Genomic DNA, 8,375 nt, shown 5'->3' with positions numbered 1-8,375 from the left:
CACGGGACCGGGTCGCCGCCACAGTGACTACAACCCCCAGCATCCCACAAAAAGGCCCAGTTACGGGTTCCCCCACGTGGCCCAGGGGGCGCGTCACAAATATAATCCCATCTCACTTGTTTCTTTTCACCAGGTAAACCAATATCAGTGCACAAAATTTAGAAAAACATTTCTGACATGCAAAAACAAAAGCCCAAAAAATTAGTGATCAATATAGCCACCTTTCTTTATGATGAGACTCAACAGCCTTCCATCCATAGATTCTGTTAGTTGCTTGATCTGTTTTCGATCAACATTGCATGCAGCAGCCACCACAGCCTCCCAGACGCTGTTCCGAGAGGTGTACTGTTTTCCCTCCCTGTAGATCTCACATTTTATGATGGACCACAGGTTCTCAATGGGGTTCAGATCAGAAAACAAGGGGGCCATGTCATTATTTTTTCTTTTTTTAGCCCTTTACTGGCCAGCCACGCTGTGGAGTAGTTGGATGCATGTGATGGAGCATTGTCCTGCATGAAAATCATGTTTTTCTTGAACAATATGTGTAAATTCGCGCTAATGGTAGTGGGTTTGGAGAAAGAAAGCCAGAGGTGGATAATTTAAAACTTTTATTGAGAAGATATAAAATGTCAAATAAAATATAAAGTATAAAATATATGAGGGTGGGGGCAAAGATATATAAAAAGGGGTGATAGGTATCACTCAGATTAATGTACAAATTTCTTTAGAATGCACCAAGCTAATTATATGAAGAAATAAATCTTCCTTCTCAGATGCGACGGGTAGGTTAGATCGGCTGGGCCTGTTTGTAGGTAGGGACTTTCGTAGTGCCTATAGCAAGAGAAGGGGAGAGAGGGCAATAGTTTAGTGGATATAGTTGTCCCGTGGGGTCCCACTGAGTCAACGGTTATGAAATTATAAAATTATAGTTGTAAAATTATAAAATTACCTGCTATTGATGCGGCAATCAGCAGGTGGTAGAGGGTACGCAGGGTATCCAGTGGGGTTGTTTCTGGAAGTGGATCTAGGAGGGACAATAAAGGAGATGTCTGAATAGAAGAATAATGGGTGATGCACGATTGTCTGGTTGGTCTAGTAGGTGTACCTGTGAAGGTGGAGTAGGAGGTAGACTTCGTAGTTATAGTTACAGGTGGGACGATCCTCCTTGGATAGTGATGCCAGTAGGATGGAAATGAATCTAGATCGTACTGAAGGAAAAAGGATAATATTAGGAATATAGTAACGATAGTACAGGCTATTGCCTGGGTTAAATAGAGTAGGTACCTGTAATGCCGGAAAATGGCAGGAAGTGTCCAAAGAATCTCCCAGAGGGAATTCAGGAAAAGTTAAGTTTGATTTGTAAATATTGTCCCCTTAGGTGGGTTCAGTAACTGGTTTAGGCTGCACCAGGAGGCTCTGGATGGGCCAGACAGGTCGGTGTCTAGTAGACTACCATATAGCAGGAGGCTCTGGTTCTAAAAGTAAGTTAGCGATAAGTAAGTGATTAGTAGTGTCAGTCTTGGCAGTATAACCAAGTTTAACACAGTGGATGCTTAATATAATGGTATAAAGTTATAATCACCTGCCAGGTAGCTAGTATATGATGTGGTGACTGGTCTGAGTGATGTCTCAAGTAGGTCGAAGTTTCTGATACTGTCAGCCTGAGATAGGTAAGGTACGGGGCTACAGCTGCATCAGGAGGCTCTGGCTGAGCTAGAGGTGGTCAGCGTCTAGCGGACTAAATAGGATCAGCAAAAAGGGTAAATAGAGCTGGCAAGTTGGTCATTAGTCGTTATTGTATAGTTGGAGTACCTAGAAACTGGTCTGGATGGCAGCAGGGTGGTTCAGCAGGAGGCTGTGGTTGATAGTACTTTGCCCGGTTGCTAGGGGGTAGAGTGGAACTGCAGGTGCTGCTGGGAGGAGATGGATTGTAGGCACTGTAAGGCTGTGGTGTGCGGTGGGGCCGTGGCCCGAATCTACTTACAGTACGTTGTCCCGCGATGTCAGGTGGTGTCAGTGGTCCGGGGCGAAAGCGGAGTCCCGGCCGGTGACTGCCGCGAGTTCGCTGTTCCGGGTAGCGGGAGGGGGAGAGGAGGAGAGAGCGCGCTCCAGGAGATAGCGCGCGAGAGAAGCGACGTGACGAGCAGTCACGTGGTACGCAGCGTACTGATTCATCAGGGATCAGGTCCCTGATGAAGACAGCCGTAGCTGTCGAAACGCGTAGGATTGCCCTTTGACCCAGCACAGGAGGCACCAACCAGGCCTCCGTAACATCAGTACTCTGCGTACCACGTGACCGTTCGTCACGTCGTTTCTCTCGCGCGCTATCTCCTGGAGCGCACCCTTTCCTCTCTCCTCCTCTCCCCCTCCCGCTACCCGGAACAGCGAACACGCGGCAGTCACCGGCCGGGACTCCGCTTTCGTCCCGGACCACTGACACCACCTGACATCGCGGGACAACGTACTGTAAGTAGATTCGGGCCACGGCCCCACCGCACACCACAGCCTTACAGTGCCTACAATCCATCTCCTCCCAGCAGCACCTGCAGTTCCACTCTACCCCCTAGCAACCGGGCAAAGTGCTATCAACCACAGCCTCCTGCTGAACCACCCTGCTGCCATCCAGACCAGTTTCTAGGTACTCCAACTATACAATAACGACTAATGACCAACTTGCCAGCTCTATTTACCCTTTTTGCTGATCCTATTTAGTCCGCTAGACGCTGACCACCTCTAGCTCAGCCAGAGCCTCCTGATGCAGCTGTAGCCCCGTACCTTACCTATCTCAGGCTGACAGTATCAGAAACTTCGACCTACTTGAGACATCACTCAGACCAGTCACCACATCCTATACTAGCTACCTGGCAGGTGATTATAACTTTATACCATTATATAAAGCATCCACTGTGCTAAACTTGGTTATACTGCCAAGACTGACACTACTAATCACTTACTTATCGCTAACTTACTTTTAGAACCAGAGCCTCCTGCTATATGGTAGTCTACTAGACACCGACCTGTCTGGCCCATCCAGAGCCTCCTGGTGCAGCCTAAACCAGTTACTGAACCCATCTAAGGGGACAGTATTTACAAATCAAACTTAACTTTTCCTGAATTCCCTCTGGGAGATTCTTTGGACACTTCCTGCCATTTTCCGGCATTACAGGTACCTACTCTATTTAACCCAGGCAATAGCCTGTACTATCGTTACTATATTCCTAATACTATCCTTTTTCCTTCAGTACGATCTAGATTCATTTCCATCCTACTGGCATCACTACCCAAGGAGGATCGTCCCACCTGTAACTATAACTACGAAGTCTACCTCCTACTCCACCTTCACAGGTACACCTACTAGACCAACCAGACAATCGTGCATCACCCATTATTCTTCTATTCAGACATCTCCTTTATTGTCCCTCCTAGATCCACTTCCAGAAACAACCCCACTGGATACCCTGCGTACCCTCTACCACCTGCTGATTGCCGCATCAATAGCAGGTAATTTTATAATTTTACAACTATAATTTTATAATTTCATAACCGTTGACTCAGTGGGACCCCACGGGACAACTATATCCACTAAACTATTACCCTCTCTCCCCTTCTCTTGCTATAGGCACTACGAAAGTCCCTACCTACAAACAGGCCCAGCCGATCTAACCTACCCGTCGCATCTGAGAAGGAAGATTTATTTCTTCATATAATTAGCTTGGTGCATTCTAAAGAAATTTGTACATTAATCTGAGTGATACCCATCACCCCTTTTTATATATCTTTGCCCCCACCCTCATATATTTTATACTTTATATTTTATTTGACATTTTATATCTTCTCAATAAAAGTTTTAAATTATCCACCTCTGGCTTTCTTTCTCCAAACCCACTACCATTAGCGCGAATTTACACATATTACTTTAACCTTACCTTAACTTGGACACCGGTGGTTCCCTGTCCACTAATTCGCTGCTTTGCTAGTGATTAGCCGGTAGCGCCTCCTAAACCCACTATTTTCTTGAACAATGCCGACTTTTTCCTGTACCACTGCTTGAAGAAGTTGTCTTCCAGAAACTGGCAGTAGGTCTGGGAGTTTAGCTTCACTCCATCCTCAACCCAAAAAGGTCCCACAAGTTCATCTTTGATGATACTAGCCCATACCAGTACCCCACCTACACCTTGCTGGTGTCTGAGTCGGAGTGGAGCTCTCTGCCCTTTACTGATCCAGCCTCTGGCCCATCCATCTGGCCCATCAAGAGTCACTCTTATTTCATCAGTCCATAAAACCGTTGAAAAATCAGTCTTAAGATATTTCTTGGCCCATTCTTGACGTTTTATCTTATGTTTCTTGTTCAAAGGTGGTCGTTTTTCAGCCTTCCTTACCTTGGCCATGTCCCTGAGTATCGCACACCTTGTGCTTTTTTATACTCCAGTAACGTTGCAGATCTGAAATATGGCAAAACTGGTGGCGAATGGCATCTTGGCAGCTTCACGCTTGATTTTCCTCAATTCATGGACAGTTATTTTGCGCCTTTTTTGGGCAACATGCTTCTTGCGACCCTGTTGGCTATTTGCCATGAAACGCTTGATTGTTCGGTGATCACGCTTCAAAAGTTTGGAAATTTCAAGACTGCTGCATCCCTCTGCAAGACAGCTCACAATTTTGGACTTTTCAGAGCCCGTCAAATCTCTCTTCTGACCCATTTTGCCGAAGGAAAGGAAGTTGCCTAATAATTAAGCACACCTTATATAGGGTGTTAATGTCATTAGTCAACACCCCTCCTCATTACAGAGATGCACATCACCAGATTTACTTAATTGGTAGTTGGCTCTCAAGCCTATGCAGCTTGGAGTAGGACAACATGTATAAAAAGTATCAAAGTGATCAAAATACTCATTTGCCTAATAATTCTGCACACAGTGTATGTGCCCTGCGTATTTGATAAACTTCACATTCATAACCTTTGATTAAGGTTTTTTTTTATTTGTCAGATGACGCTCACTTGTGAATTATGACCAAATTCATACATACATGTCTATATTTGCTTCAGGCCTGATTTACATACTCAGTTTTCGCAGTCCGTGTATAGATCGCAATACATGGATCTACCTTGGGTATCTTAACCCAAACTCAATAGCCTTATAGGTATGTATGAGGCTGTCGAGCGTAAGTCTTGAAACCAGTGGCCAGTATGTATGAAATTTTAAGATCGTTAAAGCATTTTTGCCACAATTCTGGTAAAAGTCTACTTGAAGAATTGACTTTTCTGCAACAAAAATCACAAAAAAAAACGCCTCAGTTTTGTTGCAGAAATGTTGTGGACTTGCTGCATTTTTCACGCTATGCATTAAAAAAATCTTGAAATCCGCAATGAAAATAGGCAGCATAAAGTGACATGCTGTGGAATACAAATTGGCACTACAGGTGAATTTCTGCGGCAAATTTTTTTTGATGCAATGAGTGGATAAGATTTGGTAAACTTTCATCTACAGTTCTGCTATTGTAATCCAGTAAGGATTTTCCACCAGCAAATCTGTGATTTAAAATCCAGTGTTTTGGCTATATGTGAACGTACTTCCTGGGGCTTAAGCTGTGTCGTACTGGGGTGCCAAGGGCCCACCAGTAACCAACTCCAGAGCCCCCTTTTGATCTACATGCAAATGTGACATTATCCTCAATCACAAATTTATATAACAATGAACTGGGCAGATTGTTAAATGAATAAGATGCTGCCTTTGTCTGTACATAGTGAATAAAGTATATTGTGCCAAATACTGCTCATATAAGAAGGTGGTGGCCCCCACTCCTGCACAGGGGCCCACTGGAAGGTTCTCCCATTCTGTTGTGGGCCAGTCCAAGCCTGGGCTTAATTCAATGGGAACACTGTTAACTCACAATTACTTGCTTTTAATGGATTTTATTATTGTGAGTTCTTTGCTTTAAGTGGTAAAGTAAAATATTGGGATAAATCTTCAAGAAAAGCTTTTAACAAGTTTTGCATTTTCCTACATATTATTCAAGAGCATTTATAGCCCTGCTGGTGTGGTTAGCAGGAGCTTTTATGGTGGTGCTTACACCTGCTGCTGCGGCTCTCCCCAGTCAGGGTGCATTAACCATTCGGCTACTTCACATTCTGCGACCGCAGTGGGATTTTTTCTACATGATTGGGGTAGAACTGCATTTTTGTTGTAATTTGTGAAAATTGTGGAGCTGCAACTTGGCAGCAACATGTGAACCCAGCCTTAAGTAACAATTGAATCACATGTAGTATTTACCCCATTAACTTCCTTTTAGCGAAAGATTACAATCATTTAGCACAAGAAAACAGATCCAAATATCCTTCTCTAGCTTTATGGTATGAGCTATGGTCAACATAGATGTCTGTGCTGAGAGTAAATGTAAAACGATGCTTGTGTCTTTTAGAATGACCTGTACCGTCTGCTATTAATGGATTGACCATTGTTCCCTTTACTGAAAAGTAAACTAGTACAAAAATGCTTCTGATACAAAAGTAGAGTTCTTTGTCCAGATCATAAATTGTACTACACCAGGTGATCAAATATGAAGGAAGGAGGCTTGAATAGCAGCCACAGGTCCAGGAAAACTATCGTCTCATTCTGAATGCTGCTCTGAAGGCCCGATAGTGTCTCCTGCTCCCAGCTTCTCCACTCCTGGCTTCCTCTTGGAGGTCTGTATTAAAGGGGACTGGCTGGCAGGCACACAATCATTTTTCTCCATTTGTTGCTATGTGCTTGCATTGCTTGAAAGGTGAAATCTACACCCCCCCCAGTTCTGTGAAATTTCACCCCATAGTTTCCCTGCTGTGGATTCGAGTCCTATCATTGTTTGATTAGATAATAGATGCAGAACAAAAAAGTTTACACAGTGCTGGAAAATCACTTTTCTAAAGAGCCATGTCTGACGTACTTGGACCCACAATAGCTCTTAGTCATGGCTTATAATAAGGTTTCGTACATGTGTCCTGCTGACAATTAATGTGCAGCGTTTTCAGATATTTTTGACTTTCTTGCAAATTGCCATTCTATTTCATCTTAAACACAGCAGAGAGCATAATTACATCCAGCATTTAGAAACGGCCTTGTATAGATTCAGTAGGGCATGAAAATGCCAAAGCACATGCCACCAGCCCTGAATTTCAGGGAACGCTATGCCCTTGTAATTAGTAGGCGACATGCATCAAAATCAGAAAAATTGTACACCGGTATGTAGATGCCACGGGAAGAGGTGAACATTGTACGACTGTCCTGACTGTGGGGAGGCTGGTGAAAAGATTTGGATGTAAAAAAACAAAAATATATATACCGCATACATATGCACAGTATTTACTACTATCATACAATAGATATATAGTATATTCTACATATAAAAATTGTTTGACTTTGTAAATATATTGCTGATCCTATGTAACCCCATGTACTGTAGACCAGAGCTGCATACATCACTTTGCTTATTGTCCGACAACCTTTGATCGGCTCATTCCTAAAACCTTTTGCAACAGGACAGAATTATTGTGCAGTGTCGTGTCTGCATATACCGTTAACTCCCAAATAATTAGAAATGCCTAAATATAGGAATTCAGTGAAGTCAATATACTGATGAAATCACACAGCAATGCCCGATTTTCCAGCTATTGGCCAGGGCCGGTAAGACCTCTCAGACGTGCGTGAGCCACTTTAGTGTTCCATTATTTTTCTTCACGGATAGAACACATACTCATTATAGTTTTTCAGGCCTTTCACATGTCAAAAAATCAGGCAGGTCTGAATAAGGCCTAGAGGTTCTTCTGGCTTTGAATAATAAAAAAAAATCTAAAAGTTTCACTTCGACTATTAGTGATGAGCGCAAGATCTCGATACTCGAGTTTGCCTAGGGTGCTCAGGTTTGCACGGAGTATCATGGGTGCTCAAGTGACACTTTCAAATCCCCGTGGCCGCATGTTTTCCGGCTGTTAATCACAAAACACGAGAGATTGCCCGTATTTGTCAGGCAATCCTCACATGTTTTGTGGCTGTCTAACATCCGCAAAACATTCGGCCGCGGGAACAGAAGCATGTCACTCGAAAACCCTAGGCAAATTCGAGCAACGAGGACTTTTGTTCATCACTAATGATATCAAAAGACTACTAATTTTAGTAACTTACAAAATCTATGGTTCTATTTTTTATCAGGGGGTTAGACTAGGAATTTTGACTCGTTTTTTAAAGAACATATTGTTCCTAAAAAATTAGCACATATGTAAAATCAACAAATTCTGAATGATCATTATATTTATTGAAAAAAAAAAAAGTTACCAAAATTGCAGGAGCCCGAGCCTTAAAGTATGTATCCATTTTTGCTTTGCTCTTTTTAAAACAAAC

Source organism: Phyllobates terribilis, unplaced genomic scaffold (genome assembly GCF_046119375.1).
Source record: "Phyllobates terribilis strain yellow unplaced genomic scaffold, ASM4611937v1 Scaffold_11__3_contigs__length_659146591, whole genome shotgun sequence".
Taxonomy (NCBI): Eukaryota; Metazoa; Chordata; class Amphibia; order Anura; family Dendrobatidae; genus Phyllobates; species Phyllobates terribilis.
The sequence above is the reverse complement of the archived record's forward strand: the minus strand, read 5'-3'. Positions refer to the sequence as shown.